The sequence below is a fragment of the Dipodomys ordii genome, unplaced genomic scaffold (assembly GCF_000151885.1).
Source record: "Dipodomys ordii isolate 6190 unplaced genomic scaffold, Dord_2.0 Scaffold132, whole genome shotgun sequence".
NCBI lineage: Eukaryota > Metazoa > Chordata > Mammalia > Rodentia > Heteromyidae > Dipodomys > Dipodomys ordii.
The window spans coordinates 1,268,358-1,293,297 of NW_012267348.1; the positions used below are offsets into that span (position 1 = coordinate 1,268,358).

Genomic DNA, 24,940 nt, shown 5'->3' on the forward strand with positions numbered 1-24,940 from the left:
AGATTCTAGTATCATTATATTACAATAATGGCACTGTTTCAAAATTGAGCCTTTATCATAAAGGCTTTTGGGGGATTTTAAAATCCAAATTATGCTGGGTCCTGGTGGCTCAGGACTGTAATCCTAGCTACTCAGGAGACTGAGATATGAGGATCACAGTTCCAAGACAGCCCAGACAAAAAAATTTGTGAGACTCATATCTCCAACTAACCACTCAAAAACTTGAAGGGGTGCTTTGCTCGAAGTAGTAGCCTTGAGTAAACAAGTTCAGAGACAGTGCCCTGGCCCTGAGTTCAAGCCCCACAACAGACAAATAAATAAATAAATAAATTTTAACTCCAAATTTTAACAACCATATATAAATTATAATTAAATAAGTTGTCATTCTTGGATCACATTTAATGGTTGAAGTGAAAATTATAGCAACATGTATTGAGATGCCAATCTCTTCTCTGTGTAAAAGGTTTTTGATTTGAGGCTGTCACATTTGCCTATTTTTGCTTTTTCTATCAATGCTTTTGAGATTATATCCAAAAATGCATTTCCCAGGTCAAAATTAGAAAGCTTTTTCCTATGTTTATCTCAAATAGTTTTACAGTTTCAGGTTTTACACTTCAGTCTGTAATTCACCTATGTTGATTTTTGTTTGTTATACTAGATAAATGTTCAGTTTCATTCTTCTGCAAGTGATTGAACAATTTGCTCAATATCATTTTTTGAAGAGACTTTTTTCCTTTCTTTTGTGTGCTTCTGGCAATTTTGCAAAAGATCAATTGACTAAATTCACAGATTATTTTGGAGGTTCTGTTCCATTGGTCTCTATGTTTTTTGTCATTACCAAACTTTTTGTTATTATAGCCTTGTAACATGGTTTGAAATCAGGTAATATGATACCTTTAATTTGGTTCAGGATTCTTTTGGCTACTCATAAGTATTTGGTGCTTTCATATGTAGCTTAGAATTGTTTTCTCTAATTCTATAAAAACTGCCATTGGTATTTTGATAGCAGTTGCATTTGATCTGTAACAATGTTGGGTAGACATTTTAACAGTACTAATTTCCTCAATTTACTAACATAGACATTCTTTCCACTTCTTTGTATCTTCTTGTTTCTTTCATCAGTGCTTTTTTTTTTTTGAGTTTTTATTGTATAAGTCTGTTACTTACCATTGAATTTGAAGTCACCTTTGGGCTTGTTATATATGGTCTCTCTTTTACTGAAACATATTCAGCTTGTACAAAATTTGAGAGCTTTTAGCAACAAATTTGAAAAAATGGTGAGTTGTGTTAAGAGCTTTTTCTGTATGTTCTGATAGCATACCAATTTTATTCTTAGTTATATTAATATATTATATGATGTTCATAAATTTCACATGTTAAATATCCTTGCATCCCAGGAGTAAGTAAGCCCTTAGATCATGGGACTTAACAGCAAGGATACTGTGCTATTGATTTCTGCTTCCTATTATTTTGTTGAAGGTTTTGGCATCTCACTTCAACAGGGATATGGCCTGTGATTTCTTATTCTTGAAGTGTTGTCTAACCTTTATATAGGGTAATTATGGCTCTGTAAAAAGAAGATTTTTAAGTGTCCAGTCTTAGTCTGTTTGTATTGCTATAACAACATGTCTGAGACTTCAAAATTTATATAAAACAAATTTTTTCTTAAAATCCTTGTTGCTGGGGGATCTGAGATCTACTGTGTTTCTTCCAATATAGTGCTTTGAATACTGCATGGTCTCAAGCACTATGCCCTCCTGTGGCGGAAGAAGAAGGGCAGAAAAGAACTTATTCCATCAAATGGTTTTATAAAGATTTGAATCTTTTCTTTAATACCCAAATACATACCAACAGTTCCCACCTGTCAACTCTCCTGCATTGGGTCTTAAATTTCCAATGCATGAATCGCGAGGAACTCATTCACACTGTACCTGTTCTCTCCAGTTATTTGGAAGAGTGTGACAGGATTGGCATTAAGTTAATTGTTTGCTACAATTCCCTGTGAAGCAAATGGTTCTTGTTTTTTCTTTGGATCTTCTTGTTTATTGGTTCAATCTCCTTATAGGTCATTGGTCACTTCCTGTTTTACTATAGGTAGATTGTATGTTTCTAGGAATTCATCCATTTCTTTTACGTTTTCCAATTTGGAGCAATATTATTTTTCCTGGTAATCTTTTATAATTCTTTGCATTTTATGTCATCTTTTACTTATATATTTATGTATTTAATGCTTCTTTAACTTTTCTTGATCATACTAAGGATTTGTCAGTTTGTTCAGATAGCAACCTTGCTTCTGGTCTTTTTTATTTTTCTCTAATCTTTATGTTATTTGTCTCTGCTCTACTCATAAATTCTTGCTTCTAACTAGGGACTTAGTTTGTCATTTCCTGGATATGTATAGTTTAAATTTGTTTATTTGATACCTTTTTTGTTAAGGTAGGGTTTTATTATTATCAATTTCTCTTTTGAAGTGTTTTGCTTTGTTGAAGGAACTTTAGTATGTTTCTTTTAAAAAATTACTGATTATTTTATTAGCATACATTAATTATACAAAGGGTGTTTCATTATGACATTCTATATATTCTAATGTACCCCTTCAATATCACCCCTCATCACTCCTTTATCTCGCCTTGATTTCTTCCTTCCTTTTTTCCTTCCTTCTCTTTTTCTTTTCTTTTCCTTTCTTTCTTTCTTTCTTCCTTTCTTTCTCTTTCTTTCCTTCCTTCCTTTTTCTTTACTTCCTTCCTTCCTTGCCTGCCTGCCTGCCTGCTGCCTCCCTCCCTCCCTCCCGCCCTCTCCCTCCCTCCCCCTTCCTTCCTTCCTTCCTTCCTTCCTTCCTTCCTTCCTTCCTTCCTTCCTTCCTTCCTTCCTTCCTCTCTCTCCTTCATTTTCCTTCCTTCCTACTTTCCTTGTTTTCTTTTTTCTTTCTCTTTCTGTTTTCCTCTCTCTCACTTTCTCTTTCTTCCTCTCTTATTTTTCTTTTCTTTTGAGACCCATTGATTCTCTAAGTGTGTGGTTTATTTTCACATATTTGTAAATCTTTCAATTTCGCTTGTTGTTCTCTTATTGACTTCCAGTTTTATATCATTGTGTCTATGAGAGATACTTGATAGGATTCTAGTTTTATTAAATGTTCAAAAAGAAAATTGTATCTCGTGTTTTGTGACACAAGATATTACCTTTCTTGGGAAATGTTCCATGTAACCTACACTTTTTGGTTAAATGTTCTACATATGTCTCTTAAGCCCTATTGGTCTGTATTATTATTCTTCAAGTCTGCTGTTTCTTTTTTATTTATTTTGTCTGATTAACAATAGAACTCTAAAGTAGAAATCATAATTTTTTTTCAAGTTTTTCTGTTTCCTTACTAATGGGGCAATGTCATTCTGATGGAAGCAGAGAATTCCATTGTATATACATACCACATTTTCTTGAGCCATTTGTCTGCTGATGAGCATCTGGTTTGATTCCATATCTTGACCTTGTTAAAAAAAATGCTGCTGTGAGCCTTGTTGTGCTGGTGGCTTTAGTGCGGCCTGGTCTGTGGTATTTGGATAAATGCCTAGGTGTGAGACTGCTTAGTCACAAGGAAACTCTATGTTTAGTCTTTTGAGGAACCTCCATACTTCTTTTCAGAGCAGTTAGACAAGTTTATAATGCCATCAACAGTGTAGTAGCATTTCCTTATGGCTACATCCCTACAAGTTTCTATTATTGGTAGTTTTCTTGAAAATGGCCATTCTAACGGGTGAGGTGGTATCTCAATGTTGTTTTGATTTGCATTTCTTTTTTTGGGGGGGGGGTCCGGTCATGGGGCCTGAACTCTGGGCCTGGGCGCAGTCCCTCAGCTCTTCAGCTCAAGGATAGCGCTCTACCACTTGAGCTACAGCACCACTTCCGGCTTTTTTCTTTTTGCTTATGTTGTGCTGAGGAATCGAACCCAGGCATACAAGGCAAGCACTCTACCACTGAGCCACCTTCCCAGCCCCGATTTGCATTTCTTCTATGGCCAGAGATAGTGGACATCTCCTCATGTGTTGAATTACATTTATTGATTTTAGTATATTGAACCAGCATTCCAACCTGGGAATGAATTCTGTTTGATCATAGTGTATGGGTTTTTTCCTTCCTGTTCTTTTGGTTAGTTGTTGAATTTGGGTTGGCAAAATTTTATTGAAAAGTTTTACATCGACATTAATTAAAGGGATGAGTCTATTGTTCTGTTTCTTTGATGAGTCCTTATCTGGTTTTGGGATGAGGGTTATGTTGGCTTCATGGAATGAGTTTGGTAGTGATCTTTAGCTTTCAATTTCATTGAAGGGTTTGAGGAATATTGAAGTGAGTTCTGTGTTGAAGGCCTTATAGAATTCAGCTGTGAATCCATCTGGTCCTGGGCATTTCTTGGATGGGAGGTCTTTTGTTGCCATTCCTGTTTCATTACTTTAGACTAACCATTTAGTTGGTTTAAATCTCTTGGTTTATTTTGGCTACATCCATATTCAATAGGAATTCTTCCAATTCTTCCAGATTCTCCAATTTGTTGGCATAAAGCTTTGCACAGTATTCCCTTATAATGTGAGTTTTGCTTGTTTCTGTCATGATGTTCCAATTTGTGTCTCAAATTTTATTTATTTGGGTATGTTCTCTTTTTGGAGGTCAGAGTTGTTAAGGGTCTGTCAATTTTGTTAATTTTTTCAAAGAACAACTCTAATTTTCTTCTATTTTTTAAAGTCTCTAATTTATTTATTTCTGATTTAATTTTGATCATTTGTTTCTATCTCCAGGCGTGGGATTTGGCTTGTTCCCCTTTTTCAAACATTAAATTGTTGATATTATGCAACATTAAATTGTTGATTTGTGATTTCTACATTTTGTTGATGTACACTCAGAGCTATAAATTTTCCTCTGAGTACTGCCTTTTCTGTGTCCCAGAAGAGTTGGTATTTTCCTGTGGTTGTTTTCCTTAAATTACATAAATTCCATTCTGATCTCTTCAGTGGCCTACTGGTCATTCAACAACATGTTGTCCAGCTTCCATGAGTTAGAGAATTTTCTGTGATGACATGTGGTTTTGAACTCTAATTTTATTCTGTTATGGTCTATCTAACAGAATGCAGGGAATTTCATATTTCTAAATCTGCACAGATTTGCTTTGTGTCCTAAAATATCATCTGTGTTGGAAAATGTTCCATTTGCTGCTGAGAGTAATTTATATTCTGATGCTGCTGGGTGAAATATTCTGTAGATGTCTATTAAGTCTAGTTGGTCAATGCAGTGATTTAGTTCTGAGGGGGTTTTTTGTTGTTGAATTTTTGCCAAGTTGATCTATCCAGAGGAGACATGAAGTGCTAAAATTACCAACAATATGTTGAGATCTATTTGTGTTTTTAGATTAAGTAGTATTTATTTTATGAAGTTGTGTGCTCCACAACCTGAGAAAGCATGAAGAGATGAGAAGAGACAGAGGCATAGAGATATAGTGGGGCACCAGTGGTTTCAGTGCTCTTTGGCTTCTGAAACCTGATTTCCACTAAGCACGTTTATTACGTTTAGTACAGAGTGTACCATGGGTGTGTGCAAAAACAAAGCAGCTATACTCCCATTACAATCAGAAACAAAACAGTGTTTGTGAGAACAACTGACTCCCTTATTATTTTGAGAGTCAAGAATGTAACCTCGGCAAAATTCAAACGTGTATTCCACTTTATCTACCTTTCTAGGTTTAGCTCTTAGGCATTCCAGTACTAAGAAAGGGAGTAGGATTACAGCCTCTCTCCAGAACTTCTGTTTTAACCTTTCATTCTCTGGTTCTCCATGTTTTAGGTACTGTCGAGGTGGAGTTCCAACCTCCCAAACCTTTTCCACATTTTACAGCTCAGCATCAGAGTTCACTACATCCCTTTATTGTTGTGTAATGTCCTTTGTTTCTCCTTAGAAATTTTAATTTGAAGTCTATTTTATATGACACTGTTACTGCTACACCTGCTTATTTAGGAAGGTTGCTTTCTTGATATATTTTATTCCAGCCTTTCACTTTCAGAATATGTTAGTATTTTTTAGCACAATAGGTCTCCAGAAGATAACAGATGAATGGATCTTGCTTTTTTGATCCAACTAATCAATCCATGTTGCTTGAATTGGAGAGTTAAATACATTAATATTGATATTAGGAATGTTAGAAATGTTTGGTAATTTCTGTCATGTTAATCCACCTTCTTAGGGGCTGCGCCTTAAAATTTCTTACTATATCTGCTTTTCTGGAAGGGATCTGTTTTGCTGCCAGTATCCTTTAACTATCTTCTGTAATGCTGATTTCATGGAGTTAAATTGTTTACATTTTTTCTTATTTTCTTTTAGTCGTTTCTCCGTTATGAAAGAGAGATTTGCTGGGTACACTATTCTTGGTTGGTAGTTTTTTGTTTGACTTTATGCATTCATTATACCAGGTTCTCCTTGCTTTCATGGTCAGGGGTAAGAAATCAGTAGTTATTCTGATTGTTGATTGTTTTTCCTTTGTACGTAATTAATCTTTTCCCCATGACAGTTTTAAGGATTCTTTCCTTGGTCTCTATTGATCCCGTGGGGATTGTAGTGTGTGTGTGTGTGTGTGTGTATAGAGGGGTGGGATGTTCCTTTCTGGTCTGGCCTGTTTGGGGTTTTAAAGGCTTCTTGTATCTGAATGGGTCTATTGTTTTAGATGTTCTGGAAGTTCTCTACTCCAATTCTGCTAAATATATCTCATATCCCTTTTAGTTGCCTTTTCTTCTTCATCCTCAATGCCTATCAGTCCTAAGTTAGGTGTTCTTATTTAGTCTTGAAGTTTCTGCAAGATTTGGTTTCTTGGTTTTATATTGAATAGTTGTCTGTTCTTTCTTTATAAAATCTAGATTGTCTTTGATTCCAAAAACTGCCTTTTACATCATCTAATCTTCTGTCAAGACTTCCTTCTTTGTTTTTTATTTCCTGCCTTGTAATTCAATATTTTAATTGCTTCTGTCTCTTTATTGTAGGTTTGTTTAAGGTCTTGTATAGACTTCTACCTTGATTTGCCTATCTGTGTCTTCTCCCTTAACCTTTAGCTGAGTGACTATTTATTTAGTTCCTTTCCTTCTCTTGGAATTTAACTAGCTTTCAGTTTGTTGAGTCCATGAATTCCTTTAAAAAAAATACTTGGGTCAGTCTCATCATGCTTACACATAGCCTTGTGTAGGTTTTCTTTCTTTTCATTAAACATATTTATTACCAGTGCCTGAACTATCTCCTAGATCCTACACTGTCTTGATCCATTGCCTGATTGATTTCTGTGGGAGTTAAGGTTCTTTGACTTGCCATTTTTCTTGTGTGTCTTTGGTTCATTCTGCCCATTTGGAAACAAAAGCAATTCCCAAACCACAACAGAACGCAATTTAAAGTAAAAAACCTATTCAGGGTCTGACACTTGCATAGACTTTAAATTAGAAATTTTAAATGATAGATAGCTATTCCGTTATCTAAATACACTTACACTTTTGTTTGGGCAAAGGTATTGTAGTGCAAAAGGGATTATATATAGTTATAGCCAGTGAGCAAATCTGTTTAGTTTGGGATAATTTTATAAGAATTGGAAAGATGAGCCAAAATCAGGGATCAACAGAATAAAGAAAAGAGAGAAGAAGCAATCCAAAAATTCATATGGAACAATAAAAGACCCCCAATATCAAAAAAAACTTTAGCACAAATAACCGTGCTGGAGGAATATTAATACCAAACTAAACTTTACTACAAAGTCATAGTAATCAAAACAGCTTGGTACTAGCACAAGAACAGACCTGAGCACCAATGGAATAAAGGTGAAGACCCAGAAATGAATCCACAGGCCTATGGCCACCTAATCTTTAATGGGAACCAAAACCATAGAATGGCAGAAAGACAGCCTCTTCAGTTAATGGCACTGGCAAAATTGGTTGAGCACCTGTATAAAATTAAACTTAGATACTTATATATCACCCTGCACCAGAATCAAAATCCAAATGGATCAAAGACCTCGAGGTAAAAGTAGATATGCTGCACACCTTATAGGAAGGAATAGGAGAAACCCTAGGGCTCCTTAGCACATGCTAAAATTTTCTTCATAAAGACCCAAAAACAATACATGAAAGAAAAGTTGGACAAATGGGATTGCATGAAACTTCAATGCTTCTGCATGGCAAAGGACATAGCTAGCAAGAACAATAGAAAGCCCACATATTCACAGAAGATCTTTCCTAGCCATAAAACAGAGAAGAGCCTCATATCTAAAATATACTTAGAACTCAAAAAATTAAATCCCCCCAAAACAAATGCTCAAAGAAACAACTGCCTGGTTAATAAATGGGCTAAAGACTTAAAGAAGGAATTCTCTAAAGTGGAAATAAGAATGGCCAATAGTCACATGAAAAAAATGCTCGACCTATCTGTCCATAAAAGAAATCAAATCAAAACAAAATGGAGATTCCACCTCACCCCAGTTAGAATGGCTAGAATCAAGAAAGCTAATAACAACAGATGCTAGAGAAGATGTAGCCAAAACAGAACATTACTGCACGTTGGTGGGAGTGTAAACTTATTCATCCCCTTTGGAAAGCAGTATGGAGTTTCTCAAAAGATACACATAGAGCTCCCCTTTTACCCAGCAATCAAAACTTGTGGGCATTTACCCCAAACAAAGCCATAGTAAAGCTACCAGTACAACTATGCTTATCAGAGCATTATTCACCATAGTTAAAATGGGACCAAACCATTTGCCACTCAGTAGATGAATGGATCAAGAAAATGTGAGATACATATATATATATACACGTATATATATATATATATATATATATATATATATATATATATATGAATTCTATGCTTCTGTCAGAAGAATGACACTGCCCCCTATGTAAGGAAATGGAAAGACTTGGAAAAAAATCATATTAAGTGAAGTAAGCTAGGCCCAAAGAAACATAGGTCCCATGGTTTCCCTTAGTTGCAATAATTAGGATACGTCTAGCAGATGAGCAGAAAAGCTCAAAAGCTATGTACATATGACCATCCATATAAGATGATGCTAAGCAAAACGAACCCCAAGACATAGACACAAGAGGTTTTTCTTTGGTGTTTTTTTTAATATACTATGATTTTTTCTTTTCTTTTTTTATGTTCTTCCCCCTATGGGATGTCTCATGATGTCACTGTATTTGATTTTGGTACCTGGTATCTTATATATACATTTATCTAATTTGTCAGGGGAGGGGAATGACAAAATGTTGAAACAAGGATACAGTATGACCAACCACTTTGGAAAGCAGTATGGAGGTTCCTCAAAAGACTCCACATAGAGGTCCCCTATGACCCAGCAATCCCACTTTTGGGCATTTACCCAAAAGATCACAAACAAAACCATTCTAAAGCTACCAGCACACTAGGTTTATTGCAGCATTGTTTACCATATCCTTTTTCTTTTTCAGTCTGTCATCAGGTTGATGCTGTCCCTCAGATCTTCAGCTCAAGGCGAGTGCTCTACCAATTGAGCCACAGCACCACTTCTGATTTTCTGGTGGTTTATTGTAGATAAGAGTCTCACTGGACTTTCTTGCCCAGGCTGGCTTTGAACCATGATCCTCAGATCTCAGCCTCTTCAGTAGCTAGGATTACAGACATGAGCCACCAATGCTCTGCCTAAGTGACCTTTTTTCTCTGAGTGATGCCAAGTATTAGACCTAAGGCTTTGGGAATGGTGACTAATGAGCCAGTGATGCATTTTAATTCCTTTATTTTTGTGTACCAATTACAGATGTTTTTGGTAGTTATCAGTGGATAACATAGAATATATTGTAGTTATATCTAATTTTGACTATATTACCCAAAAAACTTTATAGTTCCTCTTCCTTCTCTATTGTGTTTTATTGATGTCACAATTGGCATCCTTTGCATATTATATACTGGCACATTATTGTAGCTATTTTTAATACTTTTACATTTTAATTTTTATATTAGCATAAAATTGTATGCCATTATGGTATAAAGTCAGTACAAATTCAACATGTTTTGAATTTGACCCATATCAAAATGTGTGAGCTAAAGCTAAAAGAATGCCAAAAGAGAAGCTTACATTGATTAATATGTACATTAAGAAAAAATTCAAATGAACAACTTTATACTGTAAGTACAAATTCCAAGTGTCCTGCATTTAACTATAATATTAACCTTTACAGTAAAGTTTACACTTTCCTGTATTTTCATTTTCTTAGCATCCTTTCATGTCAACTTGGAAACAGTACTTTAGCATTTCATGTAAAGTAGATGTATTTGTGAGAAACTCCAAAAGCTTTTGTTTGAGAATGTTTATTTCTACTTTATTGCTGAAAGATAGCTTTCTTAGTTAGGGCTTTCTTGGTTGATAGAATTTTTCTTTGAGAACTGTCTGATATCATGCCACTGTCTCTTGGTTTGCAAGGTTTCTGAAAATCACATTAAGTTTTAGGAACTTCCCTTAGATCAGTTAGTTTTGGGTGGCTTTCAAAGTTCTTTTAGTTTGTTGAGATGGTCTCATTATATAGGCTAGCCTCAGAGCCTCCATCTTGTAGCAGCCCCAAGTGCTGAGATTACAGGCATTCATCAACACCCCTGGATTATCTATGCCCAAGACTGTTGAGCATTTTATTTTAATACATCTTAGGTGCTCATTTCACTCTTCTTTTTCACCCACAGAAAGGCTCTCATTCTCTGTCATACTTCACTAATGGGGACTTCATAACATATTTATAAAATTGAAGACTGATTCATACCAAAAAAAATCATTGAAAGTCAGAAATTCAGGGGAACTATCTAAGCTTATTAAAGAATATCTACACAAAACTCTCTAACTTCTGGTTTATTTTTAATCACTAGGATTGCAAAAATTCTAAAAAATATTTTTAATAGTGTGTTCTTGCAACTAATAAGTGTGTTCAATAAGTTTTTGGTATCAACAGATGAATATTAATTTTTCTAACAATGTGTTTTTGGATTCTAAGTTGAAAAGTACAATATTGTTTCCATCACTCCAATGAAGTTACCAAAATATGTACAAGATTTGTATATTGTAACCTATAAAATATTAAGGAGAATACTTAAAGAAGACCTAAAAGAATTGAGATAGGTATTATATTCATGGTTGCAAAGACAACCTAGTTATTCCTATGAAAATCCAACCTAGGGTTGAGTATCATGACACAAAACTGTAATTTCACCTACTGGGAATCTGGAGGAAGGAAGACTATAAATTCTGGGCCAGCATGCTTAGGCGTAGGAAGACTCTGTTTCAAACAGAATAAAGAAAAGTGGGCCGGTAGTTAATTGGGAAAGCACCTGCCTACCATGTGCAAGGGCCTGAGTTTAATACTACTCCCATGACAAAATAAAAATCCCAAAAATGATATTTTTTTCTCTTGGCATTTCATTTTTTAAATATATATATTTTTATTGTAAAGATACTGTACAAAGGGGTTACATTTACATGAGTAAAGTAATGAATATAGTTCCTATCGGGCATTGTTACCCCCTCCTTTGTTTTTCCCTTACCATCCCTTCCCACCCCACCTCTCCAACTTCTCCCTGCTCCCCCACAGCTGTAAAGTTCTTTTTCAACATAGTGTCTTGTACATCTCATTGTTACAATGAGTCAACCTGTATGCTTATTTCAGCATTTTGTTATTTCCCTTCCCCTCCCCAAAATAGAAAAATGTATATATAAGATGCAGGGCACTGGAATCAAATACAGTGAAAACAGGGTTTATAACCATGGGGGAAGAACATACAAAAGAAACAAAAAAAATTACACAGTATATTATAAGTACATTGAAAACAACAGCAACAAAGTTAAAACCTCTTGTGTCCCTATCTTGGGGTTCATTTCACTTAGCTTTATCTTATATGGTCATATGTACATAGCTTTTGAGCTTTTCTGCTTGTCTAAGACATATACTAGTTATGGAAAATAAGGCAAACTATGCGACCTATGTTTCCTTTGGCCTGGCTTAGTTCACTTAATATAATTTTTTCCAAGTCTTTCCATTTCCTTACAAATGGGGTGATGTCATTCTTTCTGATAGAGGCATAGAATTACATATATATATATATATATAGTGTATATATATACATATACATATATATATATCACATTTTCTTGATCCATTCATCAACTAAGGGACATCTGGGTTGGTTTCATATCTTAGCTATGGTGCATAATGCTGCGATAAGCATAGTTGTGCCAGTAGGTTTAGTATAGTCTTGTTTGTGATCGTTGGGGTAAATTCTCAAAAGTGGGATTACTTGTCATAGGGGAGCTCTATGTTGAATTTCCTCTTTTGAGGAACTTCCATACTTCTTTCCAGAGTTGTTGAACAAGTTTACACTCCTACCAACAATGCAATAGGGTTCCCTTTTGGCCACATCCCCTCCAACATCTGTTGTTATTATATTTGTTGATTCCAGCCATTCTAACTGGAGTGAAGTTGAATCTCAATGTTGTTTTGAATTGTTTTCTTTTATGGCCAGAGAAGTTAAGCATTTCTGCATGTGTCTATTGGCCAGTCTTATTTCCTCTTCAGAGAAGTCTCTCTTTAAGTCTTTAGTCCACTTATTAATGGGGTGGTTGTTTCCTTGAGGAGTTGTTGTTGTGGGATATATATTTTTGAGTACTAAGTATATTTTAGATATGAGACCCTTGTCCATTGTATGGCTAGTGAAGATCTTCTCCCAATCCGTGGGCTTTCTATTGATCTTGCTAGCTATGTCCTTTGCCATGCATAAGCTCTGGAGTTTCATGCAATCCCTTTTGTCCAACCTTTCTTTCATTTGTTGTATTTCTGGGTCTTTATTAAGGATATTTTGGCCTGTGCTAAGGAGCCCTAAAATTTCTCCTATTCCTTCCTGTAAGGTTTTCAGGGTGTCTGCTTTTACTTCAAGGTCTTTGATCTATTTGGAGTTGATTCTGGTGCAGTGTGATAAACGGAGTTCTAGCTTTATTTTTCTACAGGTTTTTAACCAATTTTGCCTGCATCATTTACTGCAGAGGCTGTCTTTCTTCCATTCTACTTTTTTAACTTCCTTATCGAAGATTAGGTGGCTATAGGTCTGTGAGTTCATTTCTAGGTCTTCAGTTCTATTCCATTGGTCTGTTCTTGTGCTAGTACCAAACTGTTTTGATTATTATGTCTTTGTAGTAGAGTTTGAAGTTTGGTATTGATATTCCTCCAGCACTGTTCTTTCAGCTAAGGATCATTTTTGCTATTTGGGGGTATTTTATTGTTGCTTCTAGTATTTCAGTGAAGAATGAGGTTGGGACATTGATAGGTATTACATTGAATTTGTAGATAACCTTGGGAAGTATTGCCATTTTCACGATGTTGATCCTTCTGATGCAGAAACATTGGAGATTTTTCCACTTCCTATGTTCTGATTTGATTTCCTTTGTCAGGTTTTTAAAGTTTTCATCATAGAAGTCCTTCAATTCTTTAGTTAACTCCTAGGTATTTTATGTTTTGTGGGGCTATTACAAAAGGAGTTGTTTTCCTGATTTCAGCCGTGCTCTTGGCATACAGAAAAGCCATTGATATTTGAGTGTTAATTTTATACCCTGCTACTTTGCCAAATTTTCAGATCAGCTCAAGTAACTTGGGAATGGAGTCCATAGGGTTCTTTAAATACAAGCTTATGTCATCTGCAAAGAGGGAGAATTTTACTTCATCTTTCCCCATTTTGATCCCCTTTATGTTTACCTCTTTTCTTATTGCTCTAGCTAGGCATTCTACTAGTATCTTGAAGAGAAGTGGAGAGAGTACACATCCTTGTCTCATTACTGAATTTAGAGATAATGGCTTTAGCTTTTTGCCATTAAGTATAATGCTGTAGGTTTCTCATACACAGCCTTTATTATATTGAAGAATGTTCCATGGATTCCTAGTTTTTCCAGAGATTTCACATAAAGGGGTATTGGATGTTGTGAGATGCTTTTCCTGAATTTATTGAGATAATCATGTGGTTCTTATCCTAGCTCTTGTTGATGTGATGAATTATATTGATTGATTTATGTATATTGAACCAGCTTTGCATCCCTGAAATAAATCCTGTTTGGTGGTGGTGTATGATTTTTTTTTGATGAGTTGTTCAAGTTGATTGGCCAAAATTTTGTTGAGAAGTTTATCATTGATATTCATTTTAAAAAATGGGTCGCTAGTTCTCTTTCTTTTTAAAATTTTTTTGTCAGTAGTGGGGCTTGAACTCTGGGTTTGGGCACTGCTCTTGCACTCTTCAGCTCAAGGCAAGTGCTCTACCACTTGAGCCTTAGTGCCACTTCCAGTTTTCTAGTGGTTTATTGAAGATAAGAATCTCATGGATTTTCCTGCTGGGGCTGGCTTTGAACTATGAAACTCAGATCTCAGCCTACTGAGTAGCTACAATTACAGGCATGAGCCCCCAGTACCAGGCTATAGTTCTCTTTCTTTGATGAGTCCCTGCCTGTTTTGGGCTATGATGGCTTAATAAAAAGAGTTTGGTAGTGAACTTTCAGTTTCCATTTCACAGAAGAGTTGGAGTATTGGTATGAGTTCTGCTTTGAAGCCCTTGTAGAATTCAGCTGTAAATCCATCTATTCTTGCACTTTTCTTGGATGGGAGGTCTCTTATTGCTGTTTCTATTTTGGTTCTTGATAGGAGTCTGTGATGTTGGTTTAAATCATCTTGGTTTAGTTTGAGCATGTTAATATTTCCTAGAAATTCACCCATTTCTTTCAGATTCTAAAACTTATTAGCATAAAGGTTTGAAAAGTATTCCCTTATAATGTTCTGCATGTTGATTATTTCTGTGGTGATGTTTCCATTTTCATCTCTGAGTTTGTTTCTTTGGGTGTGTTCTCTTCTGTTTCTGATATGATTTGCTAAGGGTCTGTCAATTTTGTTAATTTTTTTGAAGAACCAACTCTTTTTTGTAGTTGTTTCTTTCTATGTTTTGTTTTGGACTTTAATTCATTTAATTCTGATTTTATTTTAATTATTTGTTTCGGTCTATTAGATTGGGGTTTAGCTTTTTCAAGGAGTTTTAGGTTCCTCGTTAAATTGTTGGTTTCAGATCTCTCCAATTTGATGATGTAGAATCTCATAGCTATAAACTTGCCTCTGAGTACTGCCTTTGCATTCTCCCAGAGGAACTGGTAATTTGTGTGTTCATTTTTTTTGAATATCATGGACATTTGAATTTCCTTTCTAATCTCTTTCATGACCCAGTGGTGGTTTAGTGGTGTGTTGTTCATCCTCCGTGTGTTACAGGACTTTCTTTGGTGGCTTTTGGTGTTGAGTTCTAATTTTATTCCCCTGTAGTCTAAGACTATGCAGGGCATTAGTTTAGTGTTTCTGAATTTGGACACATTTGCCTTGTGACCTTGGAGAATGCTAAGAAGCACGTGTTTTCTGATGCTGCTGTGTAAAATATTGTATATGTCTATTAAGTCTAATTGATATATGCAGTTGTTTAGTTCTGAGGTTTCTCTGTTGAGTTTTTGCCAGGTTGATATATCCAGAGAGGATAGTGGTATGTTAAAGTCGGCAACATATAATGTCTTCGAATCTATATGAGATTTGAGGAAAAGCAGAGTCTTGGATAAATTTGGCTGTTCCGTTATTTGGTGATTAAATATTTAGAATTGTGATATCCTCCTGAAGTAGATCCCTTAATTAATATGTAATGACCTTCTTTATCTCTTCTCAATAATTTTAATTTGAAATCTATTTTATCTGATATTAGGATTGCAACTCCTGCCTGTTTATGGGTACCCTTTGCTTGGTAGATTTCATTCCAGCCTTTCAGTTTCAGAATATATTTGTTTTTATGGGCAAGATGTGGCTTTTGAAGGCAGCATAGAGAAGGGTCTTGCTTTTTGAGCCAACTAGATAATTTCTGTTGCTTGATTGGAGAGTTAAGTCCATTAATATTGAGAGTTAGGACTGCGAGGTGTTTGATAATTCTTGCCATGTTGTCTACTTTCTTGGGGGCTGTGCCAACTGGGTATTTCCTATGATTCTTGTATTCTCTGTTTGGGGGCTGTTTCTTGGCCTTTATTGTATTCTTGTAGGTTTTCTATGTTTAGGACATCCTTAAGTATCTTTTGTAGGGTTGGTTTGGTGGACATATATTGTTTCAATTTTTCTTTGCTTTGTAAGGTTTTTATTTGTCCTTCCATTATGAAGGAGAGTTTAGCTGTTTACCGTATTCTTGGTTGATAGTTGTTTTTCTTTAGGGCATGTCATATATCCTTCCATGCTCTTCTTGGTTTCATTGTCTCTGCTGAGAAATCTGAAGTTATTCTGATTGGTTTCCCTTTACAGGTAATTGATCTTTTCTCCCTGACAGCCTTAAGGATCCTTTTCTTGGTCTCATAACATTGAATTACAATGTTATGGTGGGATGTCCTGTTCTGGTCTGGCATATTTGGGGTTCTAAGGGCTTCTTGTATGTGAATGGGCCTATTGTTTTGCATGTTTGGGAACTTCTCTGCTAGGATCTCCTGTCTATAGGCCCTCCTTTATAGCAATTAGCCTTAAATTAGGCCTTCTGATGGTGTTTTCTAAATGATGAATAGATCTATCATATTTCTTGGATTTGTCTTGCATACTTGTCTGTTCTTTCTCTATAATGTCTAGGCTGTCTTCAATCCCAGAGATTTGATCTTCTTAATTGTCTAACCTACTATCAAGACTTTCTACTTTGTTTTTTCTTTCCTTCTAATTGGTTAGATTTGATGGCTTCAAATTATTTGTTGGAGTTTTGTTTTAGAACTTGTATTGACTGCTTTACCTCCTTTATTTGGTTTTTAGTGTTCATTCTCAAATCCTTTAGTTGATTGGTTATAGTTTCATTGGACTCCTTTTCCTTCTGCTGGGCTTCATTTAGCATTCCTTTTGTGGCCTCCATGGATTCCTCCAGTTTTCTGTTTGTGGATTCCATGAATTCCTCTATTAATCTTTGTTTATTCTCATCCCACTCACACAATTATTAATTATTATTAATCTTTGATTAACTTCCTCATGCTCATGGAATTCCTGCATTAATCTTCGGTTAGCCTCCTCATGTTCACAGATTTCCCTATCGTGCTCACACAAATTCTTTTGCAGGCTTTCAATCTTTTCATTCAGCATATTTACCAGTAGTGTTTGAGACTCTCCTCTGGATTATTCATTAACTGCTCTATTGCCTGATTATCATGTGTGTGTTTCTCTGGCTTGTTCTGCACATTTGGTTATGAAAGCAAACCAATTCCACACTAGATCACTATTTTAATCAAATGTCAACCAGAGCTCTGTAGTTGCACAGATTACTTGATGCAGTCAAAATGAGTACCTGTACTCATGTACTAGTTCAACAGATATAATCTAGTTCAACAACAAACAACTAGGGATGAATGGACTAAGAAAATTAAAGAAGGAGACAGAAGACCAGAAATTAATAGGTTTAGCAAGAATTTTGAGGAGAAAATAAGATTAGAGGAGGGGCTGGGAAGGTGGCTCAGTAGTAGAGTGGTTGCCTTGCATGCATGAGACCCTGGGATCCATTTGTCAGTACCACATAAGCAGAAAAAGCTGGAAGTGGTGCTGTGGCTCAAATCTACTGCACTAACCTTGATCTGAAAAGCTGAGGGACAATGCCCAGGCCAAGAGTTCAGACCCCATGACTGGCAAAAAAAAAAAATTAGAGGAATGTTGAGTGGAAAGAGAGAGAGGGAATATAACCAAGACCTAAATTCAGAGGGAGAAAAAGGATAGAAGGAAAGGACAAGAGAGAAACTAAAAAGAAAAATGAAAAATAAAAGTTAAAAATGAAACACTTAAAAATTATATAAGTATAAAAAATTATACTACAGTTAAGGGAGCTAAGGATGAGAGCTTGAGAATTGAGTAGTTGATATCTGAATTCAGTATGCACATGGTAAAGGATAACGTCTAATAATCGAAGATGGGTGTATACTGTGGGATGAACAGAACAGCAATTAAGTAAAATTAAAAAACAAACAGAAAGGACCAAAAGGGAAAAGAATAAAAAGAGAATTTTTTAAAAACATAAAATAAAAATGATACCAGTTGTTTAAGGATACAGGTGGACCTGATGCAACAATGAGAAGTACAAGTTGTCATGTCCAAAATGAACTTTACAAAGTCGGTGGGGGGAGGGGGAGGAGGGGGGAAGGAGAAGGATTGGGATTGGGGGGGGGAGGGGGGAGGCTGGGAAGTGATGTGAAGGGTAAACAAAGGAGGAGGCTGCAATGCTTGGTAAGAAATGTATGCATTATCCTGCCCATGCAATTGTAACCCCTCTGTACAGTATTTTCACAAATTAAAAAAAAAAAAGAAAACAATTTTTTTAAATTAGGTAGAAAAGAGAGTTCTTTGATTGTTTTTGGCAGGGGGGTGGGGACGGGCGGGATGGAGGGGGTGGCAAATATTGTATTCCCCTGTGTCTGTAACCAGTCTCTTGGTGGAGTCTCTGGTTTGCTTGTGGTGTTTGATTTGCCTGTGGCTTGACTGATTTTTTAAAATCAATTTGTTTGAGCAGGCAGTAGGAAACTCTGCCTTACCAGGGACTTTATGACCCTCCTCCTAGGCTAGTTCAGTGGGAAGATGATCTGCTTTGAGTATCACAAAAGAGGGAGATGACTGTTTCCTCTAGCTTGGAATCACTGTGATATGGGGCTAGGTTGAGACTTGTCTAGCTATCAGTAGCTTTTCTTTGAAGGGCTAGCTCCTGAGACACTCACAGAGCCTAGCCTGGAGCCATTCTCAGGATTTGTGTTTCCTGAGTTTCCAGTTGGTTTTCTTTTACCCTCCTTCACCTGAGTCCACTGCCTATGATACAGTGTGGTGGGAAGGCCTCTGGCTCTGTTTACCTAATGAAGAATGTCAGTCCTCCTTGGGTGGAGCCTAAACTGTCTGGGGAGGGCAACTTTCCCCTGGGTGGAGCTGATCCCTGAAGGTCAGTTTCCTTTGACCTGTGGAATGGCTCCTATTGTGGTCTTCTAAGTCTTGACTTAAGGACTAACTGCCCTGGCCCAGTCTTTGTCAGTATCAAAGACAGAATTCTTCTCTGGTGGTATGGGAGGGGCTACCTTCCCCTGCTACTCTATGAGAAGGAGTGAGGATGACTTGTGTGGTACTCACGCCTTTCTCTTTGTTTTGGGGCTATCCATGGTCTGTGTCTGTGGTTAGCAGAATGAACATTTCCACTCCTTGTCAGTTCTTGCTAGTGGTGAGTAGAATCTACTTGCACACCGCCTCTGGCACCTTTGTCTCAGGCTTTCTCTGTTGATATGGTGGCTGCAGTAGTTGCCTCTGTCACTGTTGCTGCCACGGACACCAGTGAGTGCTTGAATCTGTCTCCTTAACCAATCTGCCTGAATTTTTCCTCTCTGGCCAAACTACGATGGCACACTTGGTATGACTCTCTAGCCTTGGACTTTTCATTGGAACACTAAAACTGGTTTCTGTGGGAGAGCTTCTTTAGCCCCCAGCTTCTCCTCTGCCATCTTCTTCCAGACTATTCCCATCAAAGATTTTTGTTAATGTAGACAAACCTTATCACCAAAGGTGGAAAGCCATAAGACCTAGAATAGCTAAAAGTCTTGAGAAAATATAATGTAGAAGAATCATTCTACTAATATTAAGCCTTACTACAGTAGACATAGTAACTATTGTTTGGAAGATAGAGTCATAAATCAATAGGATTGAATAGGGAACTTAGTAGTATACCCATATAAATCTTCCTAGCTGGGCTATAGTTTTTGGTCATGTAGATTCTGAACTTCCGATTTTATGAATGATATTACAGTGTTAATGGATGGTGAAAATCTTAACCTTTGGTTTCTCAGTTATGTGGCTTACCTTGGTCCTTTTTACTAGGTGTTCTCTCCCCCAGAATTGTTGGGATGATAGGAATATGAGGAGTTTCTGTTGCAGTGACTGTAAGATCAAAGCCTTGGAGCTGTATAACTGAAGGGTTACTGGTGGCATATGTGGCCATTTGCAGCTGGATCTGCTTTGTAAGTGTAGGTGTCAATTGTTCAGTAGCTGGGGCAAGATGTATTAGGCATCTGGTACTAGTGCCACTGAAGCTTTGGGCATCATTCTCAACTATTTTCCATTACTCTGATTTGCCAGCCTTTCTGGAGAGTTTCTTGTTTAAATTTGACACAGTTGTTTCTATTGCTTCATCAAATAACTTTAACTGATACCGTAAATATGAATAGTACAAATTCCAGAGTTAAGGCATTTGGAGAAAAGCAACTTTATTAGTAACTGAATTTCAGAAGTTTATAAAGTTAAGAAAAGACAGAGCTGAGCGTTGTAATTTATACTCGTAATCCAAGCTACTCAGAAAGTGGAGGCAGGAGAATTGTAAATTCATAGCAACCCTATCTCAAAAATAAAATAGAAAAATGAAGTGCTGGGGTATTCTTTGAGTCAACACCATTTAGAAGGGCTTGATCACCATTACCACATACACACACCAAAAAAGAAAGAAAGAAAGAAAGAAAGAGAAAGAAAGAAAGGAAGGAAGGAAGAAAGAGAGACAGACACAAATGAACCAAACACAACCAAGAAAGGTATCTTTGGGAGTTATTTGCTAAGGTTATTAATACCTTAGCATGTTTGCAGTGTTATGTGGCTACATGTAACCTTTTCCATTGGCCTTTATTTCTTATTGGTGATTTTCTTTTCATTTTTTATTCTTTTTTTGACTCAGAATTGAAGGCACTGGGCCATCACCTGCTCTGGCCTGTTCCTTTTATCCAACAAATCTCTCATGGAGGACTTTGTCCTCCTCTTGCTTTGCAGGCTGGGAGTCAATGGCCTGAATAACTCTTGGACAAGCTTTCAAGCAAGAACTTCAGAGACAGTTTATAGCCATTAGGATTAGGGATGTTGGGTCACCCCCAGGTCTGGACTCCCCTCTGCCGTGCCTCCCCCTTGCCTCATACTCTGTCTAGTGCTCTGCTCTGGAAGGCAGAGATATTGTTTAAAAGATACAGTCCAGCTCCTGAACTGGCTTCTTCTGAGTCTCCCCAGCTGGGATCAAAAGCAACTCTGTTCAGTGTTAAGTGCAGGGTGCGTCTGCAGATCCCATGTGCTAGACCCTTAAGAGTCCTAGTGACTATGAATTGTTAGTGTTAATAAGACGGATTGTATTTTGCAACATGTGCATTTTCTTAAAACAATTCTTACTTTCCATCTCTGAATTTCCCTGTCTTATTTTTCAGTTTGCCTCATTTTTAATTCCTACTACTTGAATCTTGTACAACTTCACCCTTTAAAAAAAAAGGAAAGGTCACAAACATTCTTTTCTGAAATTGTCATGACAATTTGAGAACATGATAAAACTGAACAATAATTTTCTAAAAGATATAACATTTCATATTCTACTAGTCTTCTAACTTTTAAATATATTCTTTAAGTTTACTTCTCTTTGGAACAGCAAAACAGAATTTCCTCTGACAGTGAGTTCTTAAGAAGCAAATCTTAGTTTAAAAGTCACTTAATGAGTCATTTTGATATTTTGTAGTTGTCAGTATTTGGCTGGAAAGTCTTTTTATTGATTTTTAAAAAGGAAAACAAGATAGCAGATGTAGAAAATCATGACAAGAAAATAAGTCAACTCATTGTCAAATAAATATTCTAAATGTGTACCATATATATGTGTGTGTACTCTATATATGTATATATATATATATATAATATCTATGCAAGAATTGCTAAAAGTAAAATTAGAATCACTTTTTTTGTGTCTGTGTGCTGGTCCTGGGCCTTAAACTCAGGATGTTGGTGCTGTCTCTGAGCATTTTTGCTCAAGGTTATTGTTCTATCACTTGAGCCACAGCTCCACTTCCAGCTTTTTTTTCTGGGTTAACTGGACATAGGAATCTCACTGTCTTTCCTGCCAAGTTGAGATCCTCAGATCTCAACCTCCTGAGTAGCTACAATTACAGGTGTGACCCACAGCACTCAGCTTAATAATATTATTTTATATACTGCTTTCCCACTTCAAATCTTTAAATTTTCATTAGGCTAGCAATTATATGTAAACATGTTATTTTTTTATTTTTATTTTTTATTGTGAAAATACTGTACAGGGGAGTGTAAACATTATTTTAAGTACTTGTAAAAAAATCCCAGGCTGTAAATGTGCAAACAAAAGAATTGCTGATAACTTAAGATCATAAGACTGTTTTCTTGTTGCTATACAAAATCCTCAAGACTAAGCTCTTTCTGTAGGCATTTTGCTTTCAGTCAGTGTTGCAGTTGCATGAACATGGTAATAATACCAGTTTCTGGTGGCAGCCCTCTAGCTATACCATAGCATGTCAGATGGCATCATATAGTAATAGTACATTTGCCACTGAAAGGCCACATGCCAGAGAAGAGATGAGATGCTGGGGAAGGACAATGCCTGTTCTTTTTAATAAGCACTCTGGGGAGAGCTATTCCAGTCCCCTGAGACCTGATCTACCTAAACAATCACTTTAATCCATTCATGATGACCTGATCACTTTCCAATGGACTCTTCTCTTCTGGGTTCCTTATTTGTCATCATCAACTCTGAGGACCTGGCTTCCAGCTCATGACCCATACTGAAATCAAAACACTTAGGCAATTTAGGGTTTTTTTTAGACATTTGTATTTTTTACTTAATTATTGTTTACTCATGAATTTAATGTTTACTATGTTGTATATAGATATAAGCTGAAAACAACCTAGAGTTTTACCAGCCAGATAACCATTTTAACAATAATAGATCCCATCTGGTTAGAAATGCAAGCAGAAAACTATTAAAATATAAAAATGATGAAAGCTAGAAGTTTCCTCTTACTTCTTTGATTCCTTAGCTCTTGCGATTTTTCCCCAGATATATTATCTATTTATAGATTAAATTTATACAAGAAGCTCTTCCTCATACTGTTCTGTATATTGTTTTTCTCACTTGTTATTGATTTCTTAAAGTAGATGTCTCACACATCTATAAATGTGTCACAACCCAAATTTAGATATAATATCATTGGCTTTTTACTGTTGGGTCTTAAATACAATATGCTCTATCCCCAGATCTTGTCTCCCCACATTTCTCTAGCTCTCAGACTCTCCATACATGCCAGAGGATTTCCTATCTTTAGCATCCTTAGACTTGCTGGCTATTTGAGGGGCTTCCTGGCAGTCTCACATGAACTCCATTGGCTTCATTTGCAGCACCCATCCATAATCCCTATTAACTACCATTTCTTATTACTGCCCAGGTTAATACCCTGAGAGAAATTGGCTCTTTCCTTGATCCGGGCATGTTGTCCATGAGTCTACTCAGTTTCTTGGAAGCTTAATGTATTTGTACATGTACTTCTCCAAAAGTGTGTCTGTATGTGTGAATGTATTCGGAATAACAATGAACACTGTCTCTACAAGCTAGTACTTTCAGCGACAGGTTCGTCTTTTTAAGTACTCTCATGGTGACACATCTCTGTTTATATTCTTGCTTGCATATATTTGCCTGTGTTATCCTGTAGCCACATAATCACTTACTTGGGGAGAAGAAAACCTTTGTTTTGACTGAAGATAATGATGTCCTTTGAATTCCTGTATTATGCAAAGGGATGCATTGGATTCTCATAGTGTAAGCTGAATGTTTGAAAGCACTATATTTTGATGGAAATAGTTAGCTATCTTACAACCCAGGTTAGCTGACTTACAACCCAGGTTTCTAGGATATCTGTCTCAGTTCAGAAGAAGAAAGGATATAAAGAAAGAAGGAAGAAGGGGAGAGGGAAAGAAAAAAATGGAGGAAAAGTCCATCTTTGTTGGCCACGATCCTTACTAACTATTGGAAAAATCAGTTTATGTCCTTTTGATTGAAGGCCAGCTAAACATTCTCTTTGCCTTTAGCACTATTTTGATGCTGCTTCAATTCCTCATTGCTACTAGTGTTGCTATTCTAGCTTCATGCAAAAAGAATCAAGTAATAACAAAAGTTGCTTGAGCCATACATTGTGAAACATGCATTTGGAATGATTCCCTGAGAAAGCTGGGGCAGAATACAAATATTTTGAATGGACTTATCTTAGAGTTGTACTGCTTTTTTTCCTTGTCATTTTAAAACCCTTAATATGAATAAACTATTTGTATAATGGGGCTTTTTTAAAACCCTTAGATAAGAAATACATGGTTTGAAAGCAGAGAATAAAACATGAATGATAATGGACGCAAGCCCTGGGAGAAGGTCCTTCCTGTTGCCACTAGGCAGGCGTTATAATCGTCTGTTTGGTATGTTTATTTCAGGCTGCAGACACTGGATAAAAGGGGCTGGTTGGGTGCCAGCACATGACTTAGTTGCCAAATGGAGTGTTTAGAACTTGTTATGTATCACTTATATCACAAGTTCTTCCCATTAACAGTCTGCTGGTGATAACCCACTTGGCTTTTCATGTGGTCACTTTCAAACAGCCACTTGACAACATTTGGGATATCACAGATTCATACTGAATGAAAGCATGAGTAGATGACTCCATGGGCTCTTCTATATATGAATATGCTACTTGTTATACCATATTTAATGCTTGCATAGTGAATGATCTAATCCTGTGCAAACACTTCTCCGGTTCAGTGTACCAAGGTCAGATCTATGAATGTGAGACCCAAGTCTGTTAAAATGGATAATCATAGGGCTAGCTGACTAAAGTGCTGTTGGATCTTGTCTATGATTCTAGCTACTTAAAAGGCTGGCAGATGAGGATTGTGGTTCAAAGCCAGCCCATACAGGAATAAGACTTTTATGATTAATTACTCAACAAAAAGCCAGAAATGGAACTGTGGCGCAAATGGCAGAGTATCAGTCTTGAGCATGGAAGCTAAGGACAGTACTTGGGAAACTGAGT

At 36.5% G+C, this 24,940-nt stretch overlaps 1 protein-coding gene across 1 annotated transcript in view; it reads left to right on the forward strand.

Annotated features, from left to right (window-relative positions):
* Positions 1–24,940, forward strand: part of Erc2 (ELKS/RAB6-interacting/CAST family member 2) — a 784,984-nt gene that overhangs the window by 428,268 nt on the left and 331,776 nt on the right. The window lies entirely within an intron of this gene.